The 14,127-nt window shown below is 41.5% G+C and overlaps 1 protein-coding gene across 1 annotated transcript in view; it reads left to right on the top strand.

Annotated features, from left to right (window-relative positions):
* Nucleotides 1-14,127, top strand: part of DGKB (diacylglycerol kinase beta) — a 298,387-nt gene that overhangs the window by 2,176 nt on the left and 282,084 nt on the right. The gene's annotated exons all lie outside the window — the stretch shown is intronic.

Genomic DNA, 14,127 nt, shown 5'->3' with positions numbered 1-14,127 from the left:
GCAACTGGAGAACAGCTGAAGATGAAGGACTTGAGCAGGTCCCTTGATGTAACCGACCTTTACCCATAGGTCTTCTGATCACTGAGAGCCAACTCTTGACCTTATTGTCTGCATGTTCTGCATTTTGGCTTGATATTGGGGTTTTCTTGAGAAATGGTGATCTAAGCCACTTCGTGTACATGTCAGAAAGGCAGGGTGAAAATTCTTATATAAATAAAACAAGAGATTGCTTTCCAGTTCCTTCCAGGAATGCAATGGAATATCTAAAAGAAGGCATGGCTAAACAGGGATGGCCGAAGACATTTTGCTGCTTGGGGCATAATAGCAAATGACACCACCATTCAGAGTCAAGGTGCAGAATACCCAAGGTCAGCCACATTATTTTGGTTCATGATCAGGGACTGGTTGGATGAGGAAGAGTGCTGGGAGCTGCCCACCAAATAATTCCTCAGGGAGGACCACAGAAGATTACGACTTAGATCCTTGTTCGTGGTGGTAGGACACTGAAGAGCAGTCTGCAGAAGGGATGAGCTGGGAGGTGCTAGAAGCAAGGGGTTTGAGGGATCAAGGGGGGGGGGTCAGGAGAAGGAGGGAAGGGACTTGTCTCTGTGCCAGAGCATCTGCTTTTTAGGCAAAAGGTCCTTGGTTCAACTGCTGGCATCCCCAAGTAGAGCTAACAGAGAATCCTGTCAGAAATCTGGAGGTGCTGCTGCCAGTCTGTGTAGACAGTATTGAGACAAATGGTCTGGCTCAGTATAAAGCATCCTCCTACATCCTGTGTTCTTGTGCTCCATTATGCTTTCTCTCCAGTGAGAAGAAAACTGCTCTTTGAAACAATAATTTGTGGGAGCACATTCTAATGAAAATAAATACACTGGGCTCGATTGTCCAGACTTCATACTTAGAGTGCAGCAGTTGAAGTCAACATGGCTAAATCTTGAGACAACCACTGAATTCCTTGTAACAACTTATGGCTATCTCTACTTCCAGGTCTTGCACCAGTTCGCTATTAGCCTACAGGGAACGGGTGGGTCTGAGATCCAAAGTTAAGGCTTAAGTGGAGTGTAACTGCCTCTTTCTGTGAACCATTAAGATGCCTCTTGAATTCTGATTTGCACCCGAATTGGCAGTTTCTGACAAAGCTCTTTTCTGTAAGACTTTAGGCCAGGTCGGGGTGGGGGGTGGAGGTGGAATCGGCCTTGTTAGCTTATGAAATAATTGGTCATGCTGTCAGTAGAGCCTTATTTAATATCAAAGCAGAGGCTGTCTTTGGTGGATTCATAAGATAGCAATTTGTGGTCATAGTCAAGGGGAAACTGCCAGATGCAATCTTCTTGGTCATATGTCTTGTGAAACATAATGGATTTCAGGGGGAGGAGGAAGCGTGGAAATAAAAGGGGAAACATTGGCCAAGGAAGTGCTTTGCCATTTTTGTTTGCCAAAAAAGTAAAATTGTGACGTATCTTTCTTTATGTCCAATAATGCATGCTTCCCTTCTCTAATAGCAGCTGCTCAGATGTGGTTATTTCCAAGGCTCTGCTCAGGACTCATTTTAGACACCATCTCCGGCATGTTCCTTTTTCTGAACAGCATGGCTGTAGGTTTATCTTGGCAGTTTTAAAGTCTGGCAGAGAAGTTTTCATACAGAGCAATTGAGTTTGCCTGCAGACTTGAACATGGCTTGAATGAGAATGACTTATTCTCAGTGCCTGTACTTTATAATCCTTAGAGGTCAAAAAGTATCATTTCTCCACTTCACATCAAAACTGCTTATTGTTTAGAGGATGGGGCAGGTCTGATTTATTCCTTGTTGAGTGTGAAAAACGTCAAGATGACTAGCAAGAAATGAAAAGTCTAGAGGGAAAATACTTAGCAAGCCTTTATTCTCAAGTCTGAGTGTCAACGGATTCCCTGTCATGGACAAAATTATTATTATTATTATTATTATTATTATTATTATTATTATTATTATTGCTTGTGCTTCACACAAATTCACACAAAGGTATAATAACAGTGTTGGCTGAAAGTTGAAGCCCTATCCCACTGAGCCCACTAAGGTTTTGACAACCATTTTGAAGATTGTTTTTTATGGAAAAGGTTGCATTTCTCCTCATACGTAAGCCATGTACCTACCCTGATTCTGATTAACCTTTCTCTCTCGGTTGGTGTGAATGTCAGTGCTGCTGACTTCACCTTGAAATGGATGATTTGCACAACAAATTCAAACAGGGATCCATCTTCCATTTTCCTCCTTCCATTTGTATTTCTGTCCCCTCACCTCCTCCACTCTCGTTCTATAGCTGGGGAGCTTTCTGACAACTTCTACTACTTTTCTTATTGTCCTTCCCCTGTCCTGTAACCTTCACTCAATCGGTGAAGGTTTTGCTACTGTGAAGATAAATGTTGGAGGGGAGCTTCTTCACCTGTTGAATTTCTACATGTCAGGCTGTTGTTTAAAGGCACAGCAAGCAGACCCAGTTGGAAACCCTAAGCCTGGCAAACTGATGAAGATCTAATTTATGCAGCTGGGCCACATAGCTGAACTCTGCAGTTCCAAATCTGTGGTCCTGGTATTATTTTTAATGCTCCCAAAGGGTAGATAGATATTAGGTGTTTTGGAGGGGGGATATCCCTTGCACTATTGTTGCAATCTTGCTTTTTCTATATGCCTACTATCTCTCTACCCCCTCCCACCATAATATATATGTTTTATGGAGAATCATACATTTATATGTTTTATTTATTTATTTAATTGTATGGGAGACTGGTAAATTGGGGCTCAAAATGAAATATTTGATTGAAATGGCTTTTTGTAATAATACTGAGTCTAGATCTTTCTGGCAGAGGAGTGTCCAAATCGGAGCTAAACAAACAATGTTCACTTCTCCATCCTTTTAAAGCACACACATTGATAATACCCTTTAATTAATGTATGCCCACAAGCTCTGCATGCAGGTTTTTCTTCTTCTGCCCTGTGATCTCTCCTCTGCTTTGTGTAGCCAGAGTTAATGCTGCTAATCTGTATTCAGTGGGATCCATTTTCTTACATAATCACTTCTGGCCTTTTTTTAACATGGCATACCACAGAGATTATTCTTTTCTTGGAACAATTCTAAGTATCTGTAATGTGGAGATGTAATTTTTCCACCCCCACAAACTCCCACTTCCTGACTCCCACCTCTTGGGCCTTAGTACCAATAATTACAAATAATTTGCCCTGAATTCTAGGGAAGACCGCCAAAACGACCCCAGAATGGGCAATACAATACCTAGAGGATTATTTCAAGAACAAGCCTTCAGAATTTTCTTGCCTATTCAGCTTGCCCATTTCCCCCTCAAACCTTTTCTTGTTTGGCACTTCAGTGTCATTGCGAACTTTATTACAGTGTCATCCTTCCTGAGAAGTAAGATATGTGCACACAAAAATACAATATAAATTGAATGAAATCTGTTAAGTTAATGAAATAAATATTTCCAACTAGAAAAAACCCTTTTCATCAATAATTAACAAATCAATCAGCAATCAAGAAATCACATAAACCCTTTAAGAACTGCTGGAGAATTATGTTCTCAAGTGGATTTCTACAATTAAAACTGAGGACAGAGATGGATTTAAGGCAGTGTGACCGGTTCTGCTGCACTGGGCGCTGAGCCTAGGGGGCGACACAGGGCGTCACAACTATGACGTGGTGAATTGAGCAGAATGGAAGGTGAGAGGCAGGGGGTGTGAAGGAAAAGTTTGTTTTGCTGGGCAGCTTGGGTCTCCAAGTTTTTTCTTTTTCCCTGCCAACAAACGCTTAACAAATGGCAGTCTCCGATTGGCCAGGGTTCCAGGAGAGGGAGTTGAAAAGGAGAGGATTTTGAGAAATGGTTGGTTGGGATAGAGGTTGGGAGCTAGGGAGTGAGAGGAGAGAGAGTTGGTTCTGGGTAGAAACATCCACTCTGAGGGAAAATATCACAAGCTGGAGAAAAGAGTCTCTGAGCTTTGTGTGAAGGACAGTGTGTGGTGTCCTGTAAGAGTAATAGGCCAGGAATTAACTGGGAGGCTGAGGGTGAGCCAGGAGAAGTAGGAGCTGTGAAAATAAAGTCTACTTAGGACTCATTCCAGTCAGGAACGGAGAGATTCTTCTACAAAAAGAGAAGACTCCCAAACCAGTTAAGAGGGGTGTGGAGATCCCTTGGGTCTGTTACTTGGAGTACCTCAAGAGTAGGATTTTCTGAAGGGTGTGTAGCTGACAGGAAGTACCACCTTGTTTAAGAACCAAAGTATTAAGCGGCAACAGCTATGCAACAACTGAGAAAAGAACTGAAGTGAAATAACATTATAATCTGAAGTATCCTGTGTTTTACCCACTTTGTGACATAAACTTCCTTTCTTAAATAAAATCTCTCTTGTTTATTTGATCAAATCCTGCCGGAGACTCCAGTTTTTTAGGTTTTCCCTCACACAAGTCCCCCACAAGATAATTTGGGGTAGTTTGTAGGAATTTGTGGAACTGGTGTTCTGTGAGGTGGGTGCACTATATTTAAGTGACGGCGGGCCCAATGGCACCAGGGGGGAAAGTGCCATTGCGCCTTCAGAGCGGGCACTGAATGTTTGCCTCGCACAGGGCACCACTGAAATTTGAAAGACAAAAGTCCACCCCTGCTGGGGATTGTTTCATTTGCAAAACATTTGCTTAAACAGTTCTTCTAGGATTACCAGAGTGAGCCTAGCCCCTACTCTGCTGTGCTGGAGGCAGTTTGGATGGAATGGAAGAAGCCCAGCTGGCAAGGAACATCCCAACACTCTTATTCAAATGGTAGGTGGAAATGACCACCAGTGACATCCCTGCTGGTTGTAGCATTTTAAAGGTGGGGAGGGGCTGGGCTGAGCTGGTTCAGCAGGATCCTCAGCAGACTCTGCTGCTAGGAATGGGCCCAGTCCAGGCATCTCCACTGCACCAGCCTGCAATACATTTTCCCTCCCCCCTTACTCCACCACCTTCCATTCTGACTGGCACTAGGGCTGGGCTCTGAATGCAGCACTGACTGCCATTTCATAATTCACTACCATGGCTGGCCAAGATGACTTCAGCAATATTTGGGGCAGTGTGCCTTCCAAATTATTTCTTTACTGTTTATATGTGTGTGTGTGTGTGTGTTTAAAATGTGTTTCATTAACATGGTAGGCTTTATTCAGTTTCCAGGGTGTGGGTGTGTGTAACATAGATAGCGTATTAAAGAAAGTGAATATTATCTCATTCTCAAGGATGGGTAATGTATGATCCTCTACAACTCCCAACCTCCCTGTTCATTAACCATGCTAATAACTGGCCACAGGTTCTCCATCTCCCGAGTATAGTACTGAGGTATGGCTCCTATCTTTACTGTGTGGGTATTTTGCATGTGACATATCACATTATTTGCAGTTGTGTTGTTGTTTTCTGATTAAGAGCTAGCGACCATGCATGGCATTGTGGGAGGTGGGGATTAATCCTTTACCTCTGTGAGAACCTGATTGCAACTGTGTACACACACACACACACACACACACACGTGGGATGGAGGAGAAATATGATCCAACATGCATTTAAAGGCAAATGTATGAAATCTGCACTTATGTGAACTGAAAAACAGCTATCTTTCAAATTTTGCACTTACTTGAATTTTGTAACACACTTTTACAACCAATGTCTGAAAAAGGTATATAATGGGGGAAACTGCATTGAAATAACTGTGTTAGTGAAAATAACATACAAAAATCCATTATATTATGGGAAATTGCTTGCTATCGCTCTCTTGCTCTCTCTTTTCTTTCTTGCTTCTTTTTCTTTTCTCTCTCTTTTTCCTTTCTCTTGTTTCTTTGAGTCATACGTTAGGGGTCTTTGTTAAGGTCTAGGGATTGTGCTCATGGGGTGGTAGATAGTTGATGGAGGGTGAGAGAATGGGAGGAGAAAGGAAGGATTCCAGCTGAGAGCTGGGAAGGGCTGCTACCGTCTGTGGGTGGTAGGGGCTGAGAATTGCCTTTAGAAGAGGAATCCATATTTTACTTGTTCTCTTTGTATATTTTGTAGCTCTTCTCTTATTGCATTGTGAAAAACTTTAATAAGAACCTTATTTCTTTTAAGGAATTTGCTTGCAAAAATGTGCACATCATAAAAACACGTAAAATGTGTTTATTAGGAGAAATTTGTACGAAAATGCTGATGAATATTCATGAGGGTTTTTCAATTTACAAAATTTGCAACTTGCTGCAAAATGTGGAAAACTGAATTTAAGATTGGAAAAATGAGAAACTGTGAGATCTGCAACTGACAGATCCTTTCATTCTTAATGTGTGCAGACCTGCTATTTGCTAAGGAATGAAAGCTCATACTGGTGCCCATTGGGGGGGGGGAGCCAACAGCAGTCAAGGGAGCAGGGTGCTGCTGCTGCTGCTGCTGTCAATTTCAGTTTTGACCATGGATGGAGCAAAGGGTTAAAGATCTTTCCACAAGCTCTGTGCCAGTTTAACCCCCCTCTTCCATCCTTCAATGACTATTTCATAACCAGGAAGCTGTGCAGTCCATTTCTTCTATTTAATGAAAGATTGTATGCCACCTGCTCAAATCTAAGATCTGTACGTGTTCTACAAAAACAAATATTAAAAACAATTTGCATGTTTTTTAAAAATATATAAAATCTGTAATTTAAAAACAATTATACTTACTAAAATGTTATTGATTAATCGTTTAGTCGTGTCCGACTCTTCGTGACCCCATGGACCAGAGCACACCAGGCACTTCTGTCTTCCACTGCCTCCCGCAGTCTGCTCAAACTCATGCTGGTAGCCTCGAGAACACTATCCAACCATCTCGCCCTCTGTCGTCCCCTTTTCCTTGTGCCCTCCATCTTTCCCAACATCAGGGTCTTTTCCAGGGAGTCTTCTCTTCTCATGAGGTGGCCAAAGTATTGGAGCCTCAGCTTCACGATCAATCCTTCCAATGAGCACTCAGGGCTGATTTCCTTAAGAATGGATAGGTTTGATCTTCTTGCAGTCCACGGGACTCTCAAGAGTCTCCTCCAGCACCATAATTCAAAAGCATCAATTCTACAGCGATCAGCCTTCTTTATGGTCCAGCTTTCACTTCCATACATCACTACTGGGAAAACCATAGCTTTTACTATACGGACCTTTGTTGACAAGGTGATGTCTCTACTTTTTAAGATGCTGTCTAAGTTTGTCTAAAATAACATATATTAAATTGTATGCTAAAATTACATGGCTGCTAAAATTCCTTGCCTGGGTAAGCTGGATGGCACATGCACACACTCTCGCACAATTTTTTTTAGCATGAACTAAAGACAATACAGTGAAGGTGTAATGAAAGCTATTTGATAAAAGTCATATCTAGTTTGACTCTAAGTTGAATGTCACTTTCTCCCCTGCAAGTATAAATAAGACATGCATCTTTACTTTAAAGCAAGTCTCAGTGTTCCGTGGAGTTGTTTTACCAGGTAATCTTTAATGCAATCCTGTAAAGTCTACAAAGATAAGTCCCACTGAGTTTAATGGGGCTTATTTCCTAGTAAATGGGTTTGGGATTGCAGTCTAGATATAAATAGGAGTGCCACCTTAATGTAGGATTGTTCCCTGTTGGCTCGCCAAAATAAAGCACTCATGAGATTCGGCTGATCTTAAAAGTGCTTAATCTGGGCAATATTTGCATTTTAGTGGGGTTATGTGGGATTAGTTTCATTTTGCACTATTCTAGTTATACTACCAGCTGTCAACTATTAGCAGAACTATATGGTTTCATTAGGTGTGATAATAAACCTCTGGGTAGAAGTAGCAGTGCTGTTACCTTCTAGCCGCCATAATCAAAGCAATGCTTAATATTTCCCAGTGCAAACACTGTGCAAAAAGTATAACTTTGGCCCTGGGCTAGGCTTTCTGTGTATGTGGATATTAATAGAATCTACAGTAACAGAATATAAATTTTGGGGCTATACCAGCAGCATGTTCTTGATAATATTATTGAATATGAGTTAGACTTTTGACTGCTGTGGGATTTGCAACCCTGTAATAACCCTGGAACTACTGCCTTTGGGATTCTAAGGGTCCAAAGCTTGATCATATTTATAACTATGTCACTTCTGCATTGCCACTGCTCTGGGCATTCATTGACTGTGGAACAAACTGGATGTGACAAAAATGTCTTTGCATCTAACTTGCAGGGTTTTGCCCCCCCCCCCCAAATTGCACCATGGTGTGGGGGTGGCTAACAAATAACAGAACCAGGGTCATCATGAAGAAGGAGTTTAACTCTTTTCCCCCCTGCTGCGATCTGGAGGAAAATCTCTTCTCTGAAGGTGCTGTTTGTCTGGGTGTGTGATTCCTCAATAAAGCCAAGAGCAGATTCTTCTCCCCACAATACAAGCTTCAGAAAAATGATTTTCCTCAGAGAAGGACAGGCTTAAATTCCCTCTACAGGCTTGCTATAATCCCATTCCCATTTGCCTTTTAAAAATGCTGTCGCCCACGTGCATTTTATCACATTTATATCCTTCTGTTTTCAAAGTGATTTACAGTGCAGGCCTATAATGTCTACTCAGAAGTAAGCCCTATTGAGTTCTACAGGGCTTATTCCCAGATAAATGCATCTATGAATGCAGCTTTGGTGTTGGTAAATGTTTCAAATGGCTATTGGTTTAGTTGGAAGCATGTTCTAGAATAGATGGCTAAGAAAATGAGTAACTTGCAGTATGCTGGACTTGGAACACATGAGTATGAAATCATGTGGTAATATAAATTAACAGATATCTACACACAAAGAGAAGCAGCTGTGCTCTCGCGAGCCATGAGGAATGTACAGCGGTTCCACAAGTATGACCTGTGTCAAGGGAAGGGAAGGTAGGTGGTCACGCATGGAACAGAGGGAGGTAGAGGAGAATCCTACACTGTCTGGACTATGCCCCAATAATTTAAAAAGTTATGAAACAAAAAAACAGCAACTACCCACCCCCATAACCATCACTTTGGTTGCTTTATAAATTCAAATTAAGGTTCCATCCTTTGGGGCATACTTTATCAGGAAGCTACTATATCTTTTTTCTATTGAATACACGTCAGTCATTGATGACTGTAAAGGGTTATGGACTCGTTTACCACATTTCACAAACTCCTGTCTGGTGACTGGATGCAACAGACAAAGCAGAGAGGAAGAGCCTTTTAGTATTAGCTTACCTACATGGTTGTTTGTCATAATGAAAAAAGGTTGCCATGCCAACATGAAGCACAATGCTGCCACTCCTTTAAGTTCTCCCCTCTCCTGAACTCTTGCCCACACATTTGTTCACGTTGAATAGTGAGTACTAGTCATAATAGCTGTAATTACCTCCAGTACTAGACCCAGTGTGCCTCTGAATGTCAGTTGGAGCAGAGCACAGGACATAAAGCAACGTGCTCATGTCCTGCTTCCCATAGACAACTAATTGGCTGCTGTCAGAGCAGAATGCTGGACAGAATAGACCTTTGGTCTTTTCCAGCAGGGCTTTTCTGATGATTAGATGCATATTTGCCTACTTTCCCCTGTCATTGCTATGTCTTTTAAAAACACAACTTATTAAAGAGCAGAGGCCGTCTTCTGGGATAGTCTCTTTAGACCCAAGACTGCCCTTTTAAGGCCAACCTGACTTGGGGTCTAATTTTCTACTGTCTACCCACTGTTCTCTTAACTTTTTTTGTAATATAACATATATAACACAACACATATCACATCACATAAAACATAACATAAGATAACATGGTGGTGGTGCTATCTGAACAACAACTCTTAAGTAACAGTATGATGATAATCCACCAGCTGAAGACCAATGTTCTAGGAGAAATCTGGGCCAATGGACATGAAGTGTTCAGAAGAATCTGCTTGATCAGGTCTTCCAGCACAGAACACACAACCAGATTGCTTCCATGGATATGAAAACCAATTGAAAAAGGAACCACCTATAACCTTATTGTTGTTGTAAAATTGGGTAAAATTTGCAGGCATGGTAGCCCCTTCAGAATGCATGAATACTGCCAAATTTCAGAAGTATAGCAGAAATGGTTTTCCTGTTAAGGACACCTTTACAGTTTGAGCTGCTTAAAAAGGGATTCACTTATTCTGCCCTATTGTTTCATGGGCAATTTGTAGGAAAATATAATGCATGAGAGAAGTCCCCTTGACTCAGAAATCTGCCAAATTATAGACATGTTTTTTTTAATGTGCTAGGCATCTTTAAGGTTGATTTGTGGGCAGGGAGAGAACATTTTTTTTAATGTGCTAGGCATCTTTAAGGTTGATTTGTGGGGAGGGCGAGAACTTACAGTTTTGAGGGCAACAATTTTATTATGAAAAGGACATGCAACATAGAGTTCCTTCGGAAAGTTACTTGCAAAATTTTAGAAGGATGTGTGCAGGGACTAGGGAGTTACAATGAATGGGAGGGAAAGAGCTTCAAGCTCCCATTCTGCGCAGCTGGCACCAGAAGTCACAGAAATTAAGTGCAGAGTTGATTTCGCAGACATGAATGTATGGGCATATGTCACAGAGGCAAAAGAAAAGTGTGCATAACTAGCAGAACTGACAAAGAGAACAGAACAGTCAAGAATAAGGTGATAAATTACTTCAGCATCCCTTTCCCCTTTAACAGAACCCAGGACTGTCAGTCACAAAAGAGTTCTTCCTGCCTTCTCTCCCCACCCTAGTGTATATGGCAAGCTTGGGGGGAAATTCAATTTTTGCAAACCTGCCATCTGCAGGGGTTTTTAAACATCTGAATCACCATGGAGCAGTTCAGAAATTCTGGAATCAGTGCAGCAGGCTTCATAGAGATTCTGCTTCTGCTCAGAAAAACCACATATTTGTTCAAAATGGCCCTGCTCCAGTTCTTGGTTTGGGATTTGTCCAAATCTTTTGTAAACCCATAATATATCATGGATCAATGTGGCTGCCTGCATTTTGCAACTCTCTTTGACAGCATAGATCTGGACTTCAATAATGTTACCACCACACCACTGATGTCCATGCCCAACCTCTGGAATCACCTTCATGTGGAAGACCATCTGGCTCCTTCACATTTTCAGTGTGCCATGAAGATGATGATGTTTAAATAGGTTTCTAAGGGTATGCTGAATATACCTGGATGCTGCTGATTCCAATGTTCTCTTTGCAAAATCTGCTCATTAGGATTGCTGCTGTTTTTATTATTACATTTTTTCACTGTTGTGATATTTTACTGCATCTCATTTTTTAAATATTCTGTTTGCAACCTTGGATGCCTAAATGACAGAAAGGCAAGATGGAAATATTATAATCAACTGAATGAGTGAATAAACAAACAAACAATCCTGTAATCCTCATTGCTTTTCTAGTGTACGAGACTGATCTGTGATGAAGTAATGAACAGCCTTCACTAGACTACCTAATTAAAGTCTCTAATGAAGATGGAAAGGAGAAGCTAAGATATATGACCTTCAGTTTTTATCCCCTTAAATCAAAACAAAGTCCTACAATCGAGTGCAATTACTGTGCAGTTATAAATTCCAGCCAGATGAGATATTGTTGACGGGTACATTTTCAGTTAGTTTCTCAGGAGCTGGGTACCTGGTGTGTACTTTTCCCGTCCCAAAAATTCATATTAGCACAATGTAACAATAGCTAGAGCTCCTCAATGAAATTGTATAAAAATAGAAATTACGAAATGGGTGAGCTGTGAAAAGCTTGCATTGGATTAGTTTGCAACTTACCTGAGATCCCCCCCCCAAACACACACACACACACCCCTCAATAAATTTATACCAGTCAATCCAAGGATTTAGCAAAATCGCCACCTATCCCATTTCCTTTGGTCTTTCTCATCAACAGGGGTCAGCAAACTTTTTCAGCAGGGGGCCAGTCCACTGTCCCTCAGACCTTGGGGGAGGGGGATGGACTATATTTTTGGGGGGGGGAATGAATGAATTCCTATGCCCCACAAATAACCCAGAGATGCATTTTAAATAAAAGCACACATTCTACTCATGTAAAAACACCAGGCCCCACAAATAACCCAGAGATGCATTTTAAATAAAAGGACACATTCTATGAACGTAAAAACATGCTGATTCCTGGACCGTCCGCGGACTGGATTTAGAAGACAATTGGGCCAGATCGGGCCCCCGGGCCTTAGTTTGCCTACTCATGATATAAACTAACACAGTGTCCCTACTCCAGTAGTTGCATTGGGGGGGGGGAATCCTGTTGGAACAAAATATGGGGGGGGGGCAATCATCCTCTTGCTGAGGACCAGTGAAAAGTAGGACTCCTCAGATTTCACCCCTGCTTTGTTTTCTCTCTAAGCAAGTAGAATATATTTGATCTAAGGGAGGACATAACTTTGCAAGGCTAAAGCTAGCACTTGGATAATTTGGGTTTCAGCTTGAGCTGGAGAAGACTGTGAGGGCTTGTGAATATTGCCTCTTCTATGAGATAGTTTTAATGACCAAGTTGAGTACTTTTCTGAGCCGGACTCAGGAGAGCATCTCCAGTAGTTAGCATCCTCTGGAGTAGATTTTTAAATGTTTTGGTTCATGAAAGGTTTATTCGGGTACAAAGTCAGACATTGGGGTGGGGTGGAAATTGTGGGATGTAAAAATCAGGTGCAGTCAAACACAACATTGCTAGAGTAGACATGAAGGTTGTCTCAGTCCTCCAGCCGGAACTTCCTGCTTTCCTGGACTGAGATGAAACTTCCTATGTGTAACTTGAGATGGGTGTGGCCTCTCCTGGAGTAGTAAGATCCAGAACCACAGGCTGGTGACCATCTTGTCTCCTCTTGTCCCTATCAATGCCATCTTAACATCAGCACTACTAAAATGCACACTTGGCTTCAGGCCAAGAGAAGAAAAGGGGGCTTTTTCCCATAAGGAGATAGTCACCACATTTAAATTATGTTCTAACCTTTTAAGTCTGCCTTCTGGGAACCTTTGTGTGAACAGATGATTACTTGTGAGTAAACATTTTATACTTTACAGAAGACTGCATAGCATCTTATTTTAGGAGGGATTAAACGGGGGAAATACCAGGAAATATTTACAGAGACTCTTAACGAGTCTGAACAAGCTATCTGCTGTGCATGTGTTTAAAAAAGGGGAATGTTAACTCTGCTGATTTTGTTGAACTTGTAAAGACAAGTTGGGATAGGATATCTTAGACAATATATCCTCCCCCGCATCCCTAAACATTCCCACAGAAATGATATGTGATGATTCAGTTTCCTTATTTAATTTTATTTAATGAAAGAAATAATAGTAGTGTACTACTCTTTAAAATTGCCTGTAAATTATTTGTTTTATGTGCAACAGGTAGGATTTCCATGAATGGAAATAAGTCTGTTTATTCATGGAATAGCCGCTTCTATGAATGGAAGTGACACAGATCTTGCAGAGTCTTCCATGAACAAAAGCTGAGGCAGGGATAGTTTTTACTGCTGCTGCTTGCAGCTGCCTGTGCCATCTTCCACATTGTCCCAAAGGATCCCCCAACATATTTTTCAGGAGATGGTTGAGATCTGTGTGCGGAGACAAAGCAGAGTCCTTGTTCCTTGAGCAGAACTGCATTTACAGTACTCTGAATCCAACCCAATGGGCAAAAGGTTGGTAGGTGAAGCAGGGAGGGAGACAGTGTGGGGAGGTGCTTGCTTGCAGAGCCCCACCCTTCCATCCATACATTCTGAGAATGAATGAAGGGAAATGCCTGAACAGGCATGTAATGGCAATGAGCCGAAAACACAGTCACTTGGCTTTTTTTTTTTTACTCAAGAACAAGCAGAAAATTAATGTTTTACCCATTATCTCACTTTTGGTCTTGACCTTGTCTGAAACCACTTTTGTTGCTTTCATCATTAAAATAGGCTTTGTTCATTCTCTTAATGCCAACAGGCCATCTACAGAGTGCCCTCTTTGTACCCTAGCGAGGAGAGCAAAGGGATGACAGCTAATGTAATGCCCAGTTTGGTGACTTTTGACTGCTGAGCACATAAATTTAGCATCTTGCAGGCAGATCAAGCAAACACAAGGGGAAGCAGTTTCAGGGTAATTTACAGCCAATAGGACAGGCGAAGGAATGCATTTTACCATTTAGA

This window comes from Podarcis cretensis, assembly GCF_951804945.1.
Source record: "Podarcis cretensis genome assembly, chromosome: 12".
NCBI lineage: Eukaryota > Metazoa > Chordata > Lepidosauria > Squamata > Lacertidae > Podarcis > Podarcis cretensis.
This window is presented reverse-complemented; position numbering and strand designations above follow the sequence as displayed.